Genomic DNA, 16,801 nt, shown 5'->3' on the forward strand with positions numbered 1-16,801 from the left:
CTGTTTGATCAACAAATCTAATGCTAATGCTAGCTCAGAGGCTGCTCGTTAGCCCACTGAAGTTAGCTAGCCTTTAACCGGGTGAATAAGCCCGAGCACCAGGACACAGCTGCTTTAAAAGAATACTGTAAGTAAAGCACCTGATAAGTGTTCTGCCATGTTGCACAAAACTAGCAGCAGAAAACTGTGTAAACAAACACAGATGATCGTCAGCTGAGCTGCGGCTGCGCGCCTCAGTGACGTCACCCCAGTGAAAGCCCGGGATGTAAACAAAGCAACTCACTAAGCTAACGCTAGCTCCGAGGCTGGCGAGACTCGCAGGGGACTAGTGCTGGCGATTCATAGTAAATAAAGAGTTTCATGGCAGATAATGCGTTATTTAGAGGCTGTATTGTGGATGCCCCGAACCCTTGCGGTGTATGGATATATGCAGATCGCGTGTGGATCGAAGTTACTCCAAACCTTTATGGCTGAGTAGATCTACATACCATATGCTGGAAATAAGGACCAGGTTGAAAAAAAAAAAAACAACTCTCCCTTTAAAAGTTAAATAAAACTGTACTGAACTTAAATGCAGTTCTTGCCTTTTCATGTGCCACCTCTTGGAAATCGAGATGCTACCCCGCTGTTACGACCTGTCATAGCCCTCGCGCCTTCAGTACTTGGAATATGTACTCTGCTTTAGTTCTGGTCTCAAGTGACTGACAGAACATAAAATCCTCCTGAGCCAAATTTGCAACATCTGTGGTCTTGTCAAGCTGTATGGCAAAATATCGACTTTTCTTAATGCGCTCAATCAGTGTCTTTTTAACATCGTCAGCCATGTCTTTTATTCTCCTTTTCACAGTGTCATTTGTAAGAGGCACCAAGTTTAACTCTGGCAGCTTTCTCTCCACACATGATCCGTGTCATCTCTTTGGCTAAAGGTAAACACAGCTGTTCCCCGATTGTGTGCGGCTTACTGGCTCTGGCGATCCAGAGGCTGGCACGATATGAAGCTTCCTGTGCTTTGGTTATGGGTGTACCATAGGACCGAATGGTGGACTTTACCTGCTTCAGTTCATCACGTTTTCTTAAAAAAAATTCCACTGGTTTGTCCTTAAGTGCAGTGTGTTTGATTGTAAGATGGCGTTTGAGATGCGATGGTTTCATGGAGTCATTGGTCAGAACGGCCTGGGCTCTTCCTCTCTCCCGCTCCAAATGAATTCATGTTTAATGTAATTTTCATCATATCTCCTCACTGATTTCTGCCGTTTGCTGTTGCTAGCAGATGTTCTGGGGCTGGCTTCATTGGCACTAAAGTAGCCACCATTAGCACCTGTGCTCGGCTCACACACACCCTCTTCAGTTCTCGCTCTCTCCTGATCCACACTTCCCTTCGCAGATATAAGCCACGACAGTAGTTTATTCGTACTGTAATGGAAATGTTACAGTTGTGCATGTTTAATTGCATGAGCAGACTTGTATGTGGAGGACTAACCAAATGGTTCACCAAATTGTTGATCTAAAAGGGCAACCATTTACGATGGTGGCTTAAGAGACTTGAGTTTTATGGCCTCAAGAAACCACAACTTTATGGCTTCTCATGGTATCTCTGATTGGGATCAAACAACTGGGGTCTCACAGTGGGGTCGTCCAAAGGACATGTAAACAACAAAAGGAGAGAATGTCTCCTCCACTGAATAGAACTAAAGGAGGGTAATGAATACCCTTGTATGCTAAGTGGGAGGGGGCTGTGAGTTATACATACACAGATTCTCCTATGATCTTTGCTCAATTGTGCATGTCATTCAAGTGATGTGTACTAATGAGTCAATCTGCAGATGCTGAATTAAACTTTCAGAAATAAGTGTTTGACTTTGTGCTTGTCTCAAAGAAATTGCCACCACAGTACTCTGCATTGTCAACCCCCTCCACCTCTTCCCATCACAGCCTGTAGACTACCAACGGCGAATAACCGTTGATATCAGCGGGAATGCTACATACGGCTATCCAGAAGCACTTGCAAACTTTTTTAAATTGTTAACTTAATTTATATCTCCTTTCATTTTCTTGCAATCGGTTGATAAGATATTTTCAGCTATTCTAATATGTTGGATACTATTTCACATTTTAAGTTTATTATATTTTATTTATATTTAATCAAGTGATTATTTTGCGTACCACTAGTGTACCACACTTTGAGAATAACTTGTCCAGCATATCGATCCTAGAGAGTTTTTTGTTCATAATGAAAAAAACCCACATGTCCCTACCGATTTTTGTACATATCGGTCAATCGTGTTGCCGGGGCTGCACATTAAGGGGTGCTATTCAGCTATTTTGCCACACCCATGGTGACTTGTTGAGATTTGACACCACGCCTCTAACATGGTGTTCGACGAAAACTCAGTTTCCATATGCATACATCATCAATGTCTTGAGGCCCTTCTGACAAAGTTTGACATGGTTGTGGTCAATGGCCGAAGAGAAATTAATCAAAGCGTTTGACATGCAAAAAACAAGACATTTCCTGTTGGCAACAGGAGGCGCTGTGATGTTAGTCATGCCTTCTATGTAGATGTCAACAGGCTGTCTTACATGTCCAGTTTGGAGTAAATTGGACCATGTATCTCTGAGATACAACAACAAGGTAAGAGACTGATTCTGAGAATATAGATAATCAAACACAAAGTTATATTGGTCTGTCATCTCAGAGGATAATGAAGGTGGTTCAATGACATCATCACATCTCATTAAAGAATTAAGGATGTTGTTATCCAGTGTCTCTCCTTCACATCCTGAAGAATGGCACCAAATAGTCCACACCGTGACAATCCAGAGTTGAGCCCAGGAGGCAGAGTCGCAGTCTTACACGCTTCTCTGAGCTTCTATTCGATCAGTCACCCGCACAATATCCTATAGAAACTGTGTCTGCCCCCCGACCACCTAAACTCACTAAATCAAAAGCAAACAGGACAGGAGTAATATATTTAAACCTAAACAAAATTAACACAGCCAATACACCAGTAGCAAAACAAAGAAATATAAAATGCGGTTAATTAAATATCAGGTCGCTCAATCAAAAATCATTACTTATTAATGACCTGATTACCGATCACCAAATTGATCTATTATGTTTAACAGAAACCTGGCTGCAAGATGGAGAATATGTAGGTTTAAATGAAGCGACGCCCCCAAGCTATTAATACTCATACTCCTCGTAGCACAGGCAGAGGTGGAGGGGTTGCAGCAATCTCTAAATCGAACCTATCTGTCAACCCTCGACCAAAAGAAAGTTATACTTACTCAGAATTTCTATCTGAATTCTCTGAATTTCTATCAGAACTAGTTCTTAGGACAGATAAAATAATTATAGTAGGTGATTTCAACATCCATGTAGATGTTGCCAACAGCCTTAGTTCAGCTTTCAAATCAATAATAGACTCGATTGGTTTCATTCAACACGTGAATAAACGAACTCACTGTTTGAATCACACTCTTGATCTTGTTCTGACATATGGCATAGACATTGAAAATTTAATAATATTTCAACAGAACCTTCTTCTGTCCGACCATTTTTTAATTACATTTGAATTTACAATTACTAATCACACAAATTCTGGACAGAAATTCTATTATAGTCTGTGTTTATCTGATAAAACTGTGAACAAATTTAAAGAACTGCTTCCCTCTACACTTACCTCTCAGTCATGTGTCAGTACAATACAGGAAAGTTATCAAAATTTTACCCCCACATTAGTTGATAACTTAGTTAATAGTACAGCAGCTTCATTAAAAACAATCCTTGATGCTGTCGCCCCTCTAAAAAAGAAGAAGGCAAATCAGAGGAGATCAGCTCCGTGGTATAATTCTCAAACACGCGTTCTAAAACAGACGCGGAAACTAGAGAGGAAGTGGCGTTCCACCAATAATCATGACTTTCACCTAGCCTGGAAGGATAGCTTGATGTGTTACAAGAAAGCCCTTAGAAATGCCAGAACTTATTATTATTCATTTTTGATAAGAAAATAAGAACAACCCCAGGTTCCTCTTCAGCACTGTAGCCAGGCTGACAGAAAGCCACACATCTACTGACCTATCTATTCCTCTAACCCTAAGAAGCAATGATTTCATGAGCTTCTTTACAAATAAAATTATAACCATCAGGGATAAAAATCCACCACCTCCTCCCAATGAATATCACATACATAGAAACATTGCCTGGTCCTGAAACCATAGAACCAGATTTATGTTTGAACCAATTTTATTCTATTGACCTTCCTGAACTGACCTCATTAGTTTCATCATGTAAACCAACAACTTGTCAATTAGACTCGGTCCCAACTGGACTTTTTAAGGAAATGTTCCCCCTGATTGACAGTTCCATATTAAATCAGATTAACATGTCTTTGTTAACCTGCTATGTACCACAAGCATTTAAGGTAGCTGTTATTAAACCTCTGCTGAAAAAGCCTACACTTGATCCAGAGGTTTTAGCTAATTATAGACCCATATCAAACCTGCCCTTCATTTCTAAAATCTTAGAAAAAGCTGTTGCTAACCACCTGTTTGATTATTTAGATAGTAACAGTTTGCTGGACAAATTTCAGTCAGGATTTAGAATCCATCACAGCACAGAAACAGCACTATTGAAAGTCACTAATGACTTTTTCATGGCCTCAGATGATGGACTTGTCTCTGTACTCATCCTGTTGGATGTTAGTGCAGCATTTGACACCATAGATCATAAGATTCTGGTACAGAGACTAGAACAACATATAGGGATCAGAGGAACTGCACTAGACTGGTTTAAATCATATTTATCAGATAGATTTCAATTTGTTAACGTCAACAATGACCCCTCCATGCACATGCAAGTTAATCATGGAGTTCCACAAGGTTCTGTCTTTGGACCAATACTCTTCACCTTACACATGCTCCCCTTAGGCAACATCATGAGAAAGCACCACATACACTACCATTGTTACGCAGATGACACCCAGCGGTACATTTCTATGAAGCATGATGAATCTAATCACTTAGTTCAACTTCAGGAATGTCTCCAGAACATCAAGGCCTGGATGACCCAAAACTTCCTACTTCTAAATTCAGACAAAACTGAAGTCGTTGTAATCGGCCCTAAACATCTTAGAGAATCACTGTCTGAACAGATAGTTACATTGGATGGTGTCAGCTTGGCCTCCAGCTCAACTGTGAGGAACCTTGGAGTTATGTTCGACCAGGACATGTCATTTGACCAGTATATAAAACAAGTCTCTAGGACAGCTTTCTTCCACCTGCGCAATATTAACAAAATTAGAAACATCCTGTCTAAGAAGGATGCTGAAAAACTAGTCCACGCATTTGTTACCTCTAGATTAGATTACTGTAATTCCTTATTATCAGGATGCCCCAGTAAATCGGTAAAAAATCTCCAGTTGGTTCAAAATGCCGCAGCACGAGTGCTGACAGGAACTAGAACGAGAGATCATATTACTCCTGTCTTAGCTTCTCTACATTGGCTCCCTGTAAAATTCAGAATAGATTTCAAAATCCTGCTCCTCACATATAAAGCCCTTAACAATCAAGCACCTTCATATATCAAAGAGCTGATAACACCATATTATCCAAATAGATCACTTAGTTCACAAAACACAGGCTCTCTTGTGGTTCCAAGAGTCAGTAAGATTAGAAGAGGAGGTAGAGCATTCAACTACCAGGCTCCTCTCCTGTGGAACCAACTCCCACTCTGGGTTCGGGAGGCAGACACCATCTCAGCATTTAAAGTTAAACTTAAAACGTTCCTTTTTGATAAAGCCTATAGTTAGTTCTGGATCAGGTGAGTCCTGAACCATCACTTGGTTATACTGCTATAGGTCTAGACTGCTGGGGGAACTCCCATCATCCACTGAGCACCTCTCCACTTCTCTCTGTCCCTCCACATTCACTCATTTATTTATTTTAATACATGTCAATGACTATTTCACTTTGTACTCCCATAGTCTCTCTCTCTCTTTTTCTCTCTCATTTCAGATATCTCTGACCCCGGAACCTCAGGACAACAACTTCTACTACTAATTACAATATCGCAGTAATTCATTATGATATAAAATGTGTCTGTTATCCACAGTAATTAACAGTCTTAACACTGTTGTTCCATTTTTAACTAGTCAGATCTGATGTCAGATCTGATGGCGCCCAAGTGTCCCCGGTCTTTCTCTCACCTACTTCCCCCCTCCCCACAATCCCTCTCTCTTCTCTCCCCTCTTTCCAACCCCTCTCTGATCTCCTTCCCCCATTTTCTTTGCTCACCCCAACCGGTCGAGGCAGATGATTGCCCCCATTCAGCCTGGTTCTGCTAGAGGTTTCTCCCTGTTAATGAGGGAGTTTTTCCTCTCCACAGTCGCCTAAGTGCTTGCTCATTGTGGGAACTGTTGGGTTTCTTTATATTTTGATTTTAAGGTCCTAATCTTCTATGTAAAGTGCCTTGAGATAATGTATATTATGATTTGGCACTATACAAATAAAATTGAATTGAATTGAAATAGTCTGCTCCATAGTCTTCCTTCTGTTGGCACCAGTCATATGATCGCTGGATGAGGTTCAGTTGTCATTATCATCAACTAAAGCTTCAGTCCTTCAGCCTCTGGTATTACGGAGCCCCTAAAGGGACCGAAATTTTAACCTGAAACTTTAAGGTGCGAGAAAAGTTTCAGGTGCGCACCTGAAAATAGCCTATTGCATTCGCATGTATGAAAATGATAGTACAGGAGTTAGTTTGTTTGTATTTTGACCTGGGACTTCATTATGAGGACATTGCTGCTTTGCTTGCAAGTCGTCATCTTTATGTTGTGTCTGAAAGACATTGAAAACTAATTTTGAAGTTATGTAGTCTGTTTTGGCGCAACGGATACACCGCTTTGGATCGTGTTGTAAATTTCATTCAAGAACAGCTGCAAACATCTGGCCAGCTCTGTGGGTATAGGTGGATGTACACAAAATGCAAAGATTGTGGATTAAGCGTCAAGAAAGAAGAGGTTTGCTTAATTCTAAAAGAACTTGACCCAAGGGGTGTGGAAGTCACAGCCGAAGCTATTTTGCAAAAGGGCCCAATTATATTTGGCACTTGGACTCATACAACAAACTGAAACCATTCTGTATTAATGGCTGCATTGATGGGTTTTCCCGTAAAATTATCTGGATGAATGCATTCTCTACAAGCAGTGAAGCAAAAATCATTGGAGGCTACTACATGGAGGCAGTAGAGAGATTCAGTGGCTGTTCAAGGATTGCAAGAGGTGACCGGGGCACAGAGAATGTTTAAGTCAGAGACTTTCAACGTTTTCTCCGTAACAACATTCACGACACCTCTGGCATTGACAGCTACATCGAAGGGGCGAGCACAACTAATCAGTGCAAAGAGAGTTGGTGGGGCTTCCCCTGAAGAGAATCAATGGAATTCTTCATCTCTCTCTTTACTGACCTGAAGGACCGTGGTTTGTTTTGTGGTGCATATTTGGACTGAAGTCTAATTCAATTATGCTTCATGGGTATCATTCAGTTAAGATCATAATGTTATGTTGAACCTTTATCTTAAATGGTGGCCCACATTTTTTTAAACATTCTCTAATAAGCAGACACTGAATGGTTGTGAATACTGTAAGGGACTCATATGTCTCATTGTGTCCACTAGTCTTAATTACTTTCATTCATGTGGTGTCCTACAATAATCATTCATAATAAAAGCGAAAATGGCTTTTTGAGCATGGAGGCGCACCGCTCTGCTGGTCCTTTTCAACGGACGTTAGGTCCAGAGCTGTCCAAGATGCTGACACGGCAAAAGCTGCGCACCCAACTCTCTGCTCTTCGAAATTTTGTTTATTTATTATTAATTTTTTGTAACTTTATCAAAACTTAACACTTTTTATTTCAGATCATTGATGCTTATCAAGGATTGGATTTGTACCTGCATTTGAGGAATGAGATAAGATCCACTCTCTAATGTGAGATGGACCACAAACTAAAATGATCTGATGCTTTATTCACTTAACATTACGATGATCTAACGAAGCACAGACATGAAAGAGAAACAGACTCTTTATTGAACAATATTCTGCTGTTGAAAGTAACTGTCTGTATGTTTACCACATGAGACTCCAACAAAAACAGCCATGAGTAGCCATTTGCTGTAGAAACAGTTTGCTTCAGACAAATGCCAAAACAACCTCAGAAGAAGAGGGACATGTGTAAGGTTCCTTACATTCACTACACAATATCCATTGTAAAGCAGTCACCAGACAAGAAATGGTCAAACTCTTAACGAATTCAGGGTATGAGCGGTAGGTGCATTGTAACTCAACAACTGCTCCACATGTGTGTGCTACAGGTCTGTGACTTAATCCACATAATGTATTAAAAGTTACTTCAATTGTGTCTTTGCAAAGCACAGTGGATCCTGTGCAGAAGCGTAAGAACATCTCCAGCTTTCTTTGGTCAATGTTTCTCACATACCGTAGCAGGTGGTTAAGAGCTGTCTGCTCTTGTGGATTTAGGCTTTCAGTTGATGGCTTTATCACCTGGACCACTTTTTTGTTAGTTGGCCTCTTAGATTCATAAAGCCCCATTATGCTGTCTTTGGTTATGAGTGTTGGCACAGAATTGTGAATAATGTTGTGGAAACAGTCAATTATGAACTTGCTCTTGAAGAAGAGCTTTGCGGGCCATTGTCAAAATGGCTGCCTGCAAGTTGTCTCTAGAGGGCATGCAGTGTGAGCCCATTCTTGAAAAAACGTCAAGTAAGTCCTCCTCAACAGTTTCATCAATGTTGCCCTGCAGTGATTTTTCAAGTGATGCACGCTAGTTCTGTGAAATAAATCTGGCAAATGACATAATCAACAGCTCTTTATCCACTGAACTAAGTCCTTGACAACAGGCAAGAACAAAAGCGGGTGACAGTCTGACTGGTATGATTTTGTGGTCCAGGTTTCCTTTCAACCACACTCTTCGAAGAGCACTCGTTCATCTTCCCCCTCACACTGTTCCAAGAAATTTTCCTAGACTGCGGAAAATGCCTCTCTTGATACCCCATCACTGTCCACAGCTTTCTCTTTTGTGAATTCCATTTTTAGATGTGCATTCAGTATCTTAGGTTCCATAAAGACATTGAGGACATCATCAACTATGTTTACTCGCCTTAATGTCACAAGGAGTTCTTTTTCAGATGGGTCTAGTGATGCTGGAAGACTGCTTGATGATACAGGCCCATCATTCAATGTAGAGTGCTGCAAGATAAGAAAAAAGAAAGAGAGAAAGAAATCAGATGTGATTATTGATTGATTAATCCATTAGTGAGCAGAAAATTAATCAACATCTTTGACAATCAATATATGAATTAGCATGCAAAAATTGTGATTATTTTGTGGTTCTATATTTGTTGCTTTTCTGTTTTATATGACATTACATGGACATCTTTTTGTTTTTAAATGTTTGGATGAAAAAGTAATCTCAAAACATCAGCTTTGGATGATAAAAGATGGGGTGACAATATGTCACTGTTTTTGTGATTTGTAGACAGAAGAACTGGGGGGAAATCTTTAAAGGAATTTATTTTTATTTATTTATTTATTTAGCACTTGATATATAGATAAATATAAATACAGAGAAAAGACCAAAAAGATCAGTGCAGGGAGAGGCAAAAAGCTCAGACAGACTTATATAAAGCCTCCACCTAAGAAAATTAAAATAAACCACAGGATTCAATTTAAACAAACAAAACAAAAAACACAAAACAACAACAAAAAAAGAAAAAAAACATCAAATAACCCATTTAAGTATAGTGCATATTTAAGTAATGAAAGAAATATTAAATAATAAAAATTCAAAGAATGAACATGTAAGCAAACTAAGACAAAAGTACTATAGAGAACCAGCTATAAACCAGCAATTAAATGAGCCTTTTTAAAATGTTTAATAGTATAAAATTTCAATGCCAGATGTGAAAAGTTATTCCATAGTTTAGCACCCCTATAACGTATGGAGAGTTGAGCTTGACTTGTTCGAAATTGAGGATGGTGAAGATCTGCAGCTTGCCTAGTTGCATAAGAATGAACCTGTGAATTTGCCTTAAATAGCACATAAACTGCTCAGTATGTCCTTTAGTTTTATATATCTTATAAATAAAAACACAGATTTAAAGTATATTGATGTCATAAATAGTAAGGATTCCAAGTCCTTTGAATAAAGGAATGGATGCAGCATACGATTCGGAACAGGTTGCAATTCTAATAAAGCGGGCTGAAGGAGCAGAATTTTGTGAAGGGTAGTAGGAAATGTACTTGCCCAAACTACAGTATATTACAGTAGGAGACATACGGATAAATCAAACTATAGTAAAGAGTGAGGAGGCAATTTCTGGAGACGAGATGACTAACCCTCCTTATTATCCCAATTGATTTATTCACTTTTTTGGTAACCCAGTCTACTTGATTTTTCCATTTTAAGTTTTCATCAACAATAATTCCCAAGAATCTAGTGGATGTAAAGCACAGTTTATGCTTCTGCGTCGCGTCGACGCCGTAGCTATGCCGTCGACCCCTACGCCGTAGCCTGACGCGCACCTCCAAAAAATCCTTACTACGCGTCGCGTTGACACGGACCGCAAGCGCTGTGATTGTCCACTCTGAACGTGAGTTCCGGCAGTTTCTTTTTCCGCTCTTTCTTCCTCGTCGTACAGACTACCTCCGCAAACGTCTTCTTTGTCGCCTGCGCTTCAACATTTGCAATATAAGCATTTGTTCTTCAATATTGATGAGCTCCAACTCCAAATACAGCTGCTCCACCTCGGTCGCCATTATTTACTGTTGTTTACTTTACGGAAGAAAAAGCGAGGATTCGGCTATAACCACACAAACACACACCCCTAGCGGCATGGCGGTGAATTGCAGAGCAACGCGTTCCCTCGACGCAGAACTTCCAATGCTCAATGACGGCGTCACGTCGACGGCTTAACTCTAGGCATCTCCATAAACTCAATTTTAATTTGACATAAATCTTTAGGGTATAACCTTTTACCTCCAAAAATAATTCGATTTTTTAACATTGAAAGATAATTTATTTAATTTAAACCAAGCAGCATATGCAGCTAAGACAGCATTTGCCTTTCATCAGAATATTGAAATTGGAATGAGAAAGAATTAAGGTAGTGTCATTTGCAAACATAATTGGAGAAAAAAGAAACATTTGCCAAATCATTAATATAGATTAGAAATAATGAAGGTCCAAGAATAGAACCCTGCGGTACCCCACAGAGTAGTCCAGCCATATTAGAATTGCAACCCTTGACACAAACAAACTGCTTTCAATCAGATAAATAATTACCTAACCACTTATGTGTAAGATCATGAAAGCCATATTTATGCATTTTTTCCCAATAAAATAGAATGATTGACGGTATCAAATGCCTTTGACAAGTCTATAAAAATACTACAAATAAATACATTATTAGTTAGAGCAGATATACCTTTTCCATCAGGTGAGGAAGTGTGACATAAACAGAGTGATTTTTACGGAAACCATATTTGTGTTTATAAAGAATTGCAATAGAGTCTAAATGTAGGATAATCCTTCTGTAAATTAATTTTTCCAGTATTTTTGAGAAACATGGCAAAATTGATATTGGTTTATAGTTATTAAAGCAACAGGGATCATCTGTTTTGTACAAAGGAATGACCTTGGCAATCTTTAAGTCCTGAGGCACAGTGCCTGTCAAAGAAAAAATTTGCAAAAGTGGTTGCAATATAAGTTGTTTCACCTCCTTGACAAGAAAAGCTGGAATGTTGTCATGACCAGCTGATGAAATTTTTAGTTTGTCGATTATTTCACTTATTTCCTCAAAGGTAGGAGGCTTAAAAGATGAAATCTTTGGATATGTTTTTGGAATAAAGTCCAAGGGACTCCCATTCCAAGGAGGGATTTTATTTGCCAATTCCTGCCCAATATTAACAAAAAAATCATTAAATTGTTCAGCTATATCCAAATGTAGCACTTATATCACCATTACACAATATTTACGCTACTGGACTAGTTCTAGGTTCTAATGGAGTGGGGTAACAAATAAGATTGAGCCAGAGACCAGGTAGCTTAAATACAAAAGCCGGCACTTTACTGAAAATATTCAAAAGGTAAAACACACATTTAACAATTCAATGACCTGCAGGTATCAGCAATAAATCTTTTTAATTTCACCTCTTTTCTTCTCACCTCAGTTTATTTCCTAGGTTGGAGATTCAGATAACCCACCTTAGTTAGATGGTTCATTTAGTTTAGATAGATTAGTTATATTAGACCAGTCTGTTACTTTCTTATTTGAGATCAATTTATTTTAGTTTAATTATCTTCTTGAGTTAACTATTTTTCCTTTTCACATAAGTGAGATTAATCACACATTTCTGAATCAAAGCATAACACTTATACCTCTAATCACAACAATGAAAGTTATGAAGAACAAAGTACAAAACACTATACAACTCAGCATTCAAAGGTCAGTGCTTCAGTTCAGAGCTCAGTTTCTGGTACTCCAGATCAAATCAAAGTTCAGTTCAAAGGGGGAAGAATATAATCCAACACTCCTACCGCTCTGGCAGGGTTTACCGACAGTCCATCCTCGTGCGGTGGATCGCCTCACTAGCACGATGAAGATAAACAGTCTCTAGAAAATGAGTCCGCGGGTTTGGCTCGCCATCTTGTGTCCTGGGCGTGTATGCAGTCTCCTCGCACACACGCTCACTCCACAGAAGCAACTCCTCTGCTTTTAACTTCAAACGGGAACAATAGCTCAAAAAAAACCTGACCTGTATAACAGGTCATAAGAGAAATGAGTCAATTTGTCAATATAAATCAAATCAATAAATTTTACAACTACTGCGTCATAACATTACTGCTGCACATAGTAAGACTTAACTTTTCCTCCGAACACAATATAACCCTCATCAATTAACAACACGCCATACACTCTCAAGCAATTTTCTTAACCAAAAATGTTAGCAGTTAAACAGCTTGAGTTAATAGCTTCCTCCACAGTTATGCCGTTAGCGTTCGGCTAGCGCCGTTAGCGCTTAGCTAGCGCCGACAGGTGCAACAATTACTAACAGAGTTACGGTAAAACAAGTTGAAACTCACCAAAACCGTTGTAGTTTGATTAGATATTGCTCTTGTGAATCACCAACCACACAGGTATTATTTCTCAAGTCTTAAATCACTCTCTAGAAAAGTGTTGATTTGTCAATTCTTCTGCTAATCTCCTCTACTCTCCGGTCCGTTCTGCAAGCAAGCTGCGTCACAAAAGGTCACAGAGCAAAGCACCATGGATCTCTTAAAGGGACAGTACTTCATATAAGCTTACCTTAAACATTCCCATTAAATTATTATCACACCTGTTTTAAATTGCTCTTATTTATTCAATTGTGGCATTTTAACTGTTTTATCCTATTTATGCATTTTAATAAATTGTTTGTATTTATTCATATTTAACTGTGGGTTACACAACGGATTATTAAGAGACCTTTCACCATCAAGAAACTCTGTAGGTAACTCTGCAGCCTTAGTAGCAACTGATTAATGGTTGGCCATGTTGCCTTAATATCTTTTGAACATCGCTCAAATTTTTCACTAAAATATAGTTTTTTTACAGATCTAATAGAGTGAATATATTAATTTCTATAAGATTTATACACACCATGATTTAGAGGAGAGGGATTAGAAAAATATTTTCTGTAAAGTTTATTCTTTTTCCTTAACTGCTTCAGTAATTCAGTTGTAAACCAAGGCTTATTAAAATCTTTACTAAATCTCTTAGACTTGCCAGAAGGGAAGTTCTTATTGAAACTAGAGCCAAAAACCTTCATGAACTTTTCATATGCAAACTCGGCATCTTTCTCATCATATACGTCATCCCAAGAAACACTGGCAAGCAGTTCTTTTAATTTAAGTATATTTGATTTAGACAAAATCCTTTTGTGCATTGTATTAACAACTTGTTTGAATTGACTAATATGTATTTTAGATAAATGAAAAATGGGGAAACAATCTGACAAGTCTAAGCACAAAACCCCAGACTTAATGACATCACTCAGAGAGTTTGTTAGGATGTTGTCAATTAAGGTTGATCAATTATCTTTGACCCTTGTAGCTTCATGAATAAGAGGAAAAAAATAACTAGAATAAAGAATATTAAGAAACTCACCAATAAAGGTATCTGTATTATGTTTAAAAAGATTTATATAAAAATCTCCAAGGATGTAAACATTTTTGTCCTCTTTATTTATCCGATCAAGACAATTTGACAGACTTTCATTAAAGTCTTTAATTACTTGATCAGGAGGACGGTAAATAACACCAACTATAATGTTTTAAGCTCCAACGATCCCCACAAGCTCTATAAACAAAGACTACACTTCAAATGTATCTGACTTCAGAAAAAGATCATGCCTTATTTTGAATCTATAATCACAGTGAATAAACAGAGATCCACCACCCCCAGGTCTATTTTGTCTAACACAATGAACAGAGTTGTAATTTGGCAATTTGAATTTTTTCTTTGAGTCCTCTGTAAGCCAGGTTTCTGATAAAGCAATAACAGAAAATGTATGTTTAAGTTTTGATAAATAATGAATAAATGTATCATAATTTCTGGGAAGACTTCTTATATTCAAATGAAAAGTAGAGAATGTATCAGAAGACATAGAATCACATATGTTGTTTCATTCAGTTTCATTGTAAAAGCTTCACATTTTAGATATATCAAAAAAAAATGTGTGTCAGAATAAACATCAAAATAATAAGAGTCAACTGCAACAGATTCAAAAGGCACAAAACTTTGTGCAACAAAATCAGATTTGTTATTGTCCATAGAGTGTGTTTGAAATACCCTGAGAAGACAATGACCAGATAGTGAAAACTAGTGGCCCGGACTCTGGGTGCTTGATTGTCCTTGTTGTTTTTGCAAAGGTATATGGACAATCAGTTTGTCATATCTCAGATATGCAATATCACCTCTCTCCCTTGCTGCCTTCATGGCTGGGAGTAGTTCTTTCCTCTTCAGTCGGATGGCCTCAGTGAAATCCTCGTTGATGTAGATGCCTGATCCCTTCAAATACTTTCTTTTATTCAGAACAGCCATCTTATCCTTCAGCTGTAGAAATCTCACAATTATCGGTCTGGGTTTTTGTGATGATTCCTGTTTCCCTGCCCTGAAAGCCCAGTCCAGTTAAATTTTTGGACAAAGCTCTTGAAATATATGGATGGCTAAACTTATCTTAATTCAGTAGCCAACAGAAATGTTGATTTCAAATGCAGGATTCTTCAGATTAATGAAGGATTCCTTAACTTGGTTTCCTCCATTTGGTTGTCCAGCAGGCATGCCTCCATTCACTCCTAGGGATCTTTATGGAGTCGAATCAGTAATTGCAGTAATATTTTGCTGCACTGTTATAACTTAGACCTACCCTATACCTGCTGAGGGGTCCAAGTCATCTGGATTGCAGGGAAGGGTGAAGTCTTGATCAGCATATATTGGGTCCAAAGTTTACTTCAAAGTCCTCAAGAGATGCTTGGGTGGCAAGGACAAGAGGGGTACTCGACTCATCACTTAACATCTGGTCTGTCTTGATTTGAAATAGCAAAGCCTCAGATCCATGCCTCCTTGTTGATTGCTGAGTATGACTGTCAGGATAATCAGAAGATAGTTGATGCAGGACCTCTGTGTCACTCATCTCAGGAGTTGTTGGTCTTGGTCTTGATTTGATAATTGGTTCGGCTCTCTGTAGATAATAATATGAAAAAACAAACAAACAAACATATAATCAGATACATTCTATATGAATTTGCAGAATTTCTGTCAGAACTAGTCCTTAGTGCAGATAAAATCATCATCATGGGTGACTTTAACATTCATGTTGATGAAGCAAATGATAGCCTTAGAGGTGCATTTAACTCTCTGATAGATTCATTTGGTTTCAGTCAGCACGTAGATAAACCAACTCATAACTTAAACCACACCTTAGACCTTATACTGACACATGGCATTGATGTTGAGAATCTAGTAGTGTGTGATTCCAACCATTTACTATCAGATCATAATGGGTGCCTTGCCAGCTGGGGGCGAAGCCCCATGCAATGCATTGGCACCTATATTATTATTGCTCGGGCTTATTATTCTTCCGCTTCTGTAAACTTTCGTTCTGCTACTCCTCCCACAAAGTTTGACGCACATTCACACAAAGTACATCAAACCATGCGCATTTTTCTCGATCGGTGTGCTATGACTTTTCCAAGACATTCATCAAACGGTTCATTCGTAAATCGCAAAAATACCGAAAACCAAATGCATGGGAGTCAAGTCATTTTTTGGCTGAAAATGGCAGTTTTTCAGCAACTTTTTTGTGTTTAAACACTTCTCCTAGCCACAAACAGAGTCCGACAGACATGATTTTTACATCTGGTGAAACAAGAGTTTGTTTCCTACGCACACATGTCACTCTGACATCTCTCGGTGCGGGAAAAAGAGTGAATTTTCTAAATAAAACCCCCAAATAGTTACAGAATGTTCCCAGGAAGACTAAGAGATGCTGGATTTTCAAAATAAAATGCCCAAATAGTTACAAAATGTTCCCAGGAAGTCTAAAAGATGCTTGTTTTTCAAAATAAAAGTCCTGGATGATGACAAGACCTTACCAGGAAGCCCGAAAGAGTCTGGATTTTCAAAATGAAATCCACAAATAGTTACAGGATGTTCCCAGGAAGCCTGAATTTTTAAATTTAAATG

General features: G+C 38.5%; 1 protein-coding gene across 2 annotated transcripts in view; it reads right to left on the bottom strand.

The window, feature by feature from the left end:
• LOC109641012 (dual specificity calcium/calmodulin-dependent 3',5'-cyclic nucleotide phosphodiesterase 1A-like) overlaps positions 1-13,414 on the bottom strand; it is a 55,241-nt gene extending 41,827 nt beyond the window's left edge. The window contains exons 1-3 of one of the 2 annotated variants that reach the window (XR_011244085.1): positions 13,159-13,407; positions 12,613-12,830; positions 9,175-9,263 (exon numbers count right to left, since the gene is read on the bottom strand). The gene's annotated coding sequence lies outside the window, so the exon portion shown is untranslated. Of the gene's footprint in view, positions 1-9,174; positions 9,264-12,612; positions 12,831-13,158 lie in introns of both variants that reach the window. The other variant, XM_069531811.1, reaches the window with a different exon arrangement.
• Positions 13,415-16,801: the final 3,387 nt, after the last annotated feature.

Source organism: Paralichthys olivaceus, chromosome 9, assembly GCF_024713975.1.
Source record: "Paralichthys olivaceus isolate ysfri-2021 chromosome 9, ASM2471397v2, whole genome shotgun sequence".
Taxonomy (NCBI): domain Eukaryota; kingdom Metazoa; phylum Chordata; class Actinopteri; order Pleuronectiformes; family Paralichthyidae; genus Paralichthys; species Paralichthys olivaceus.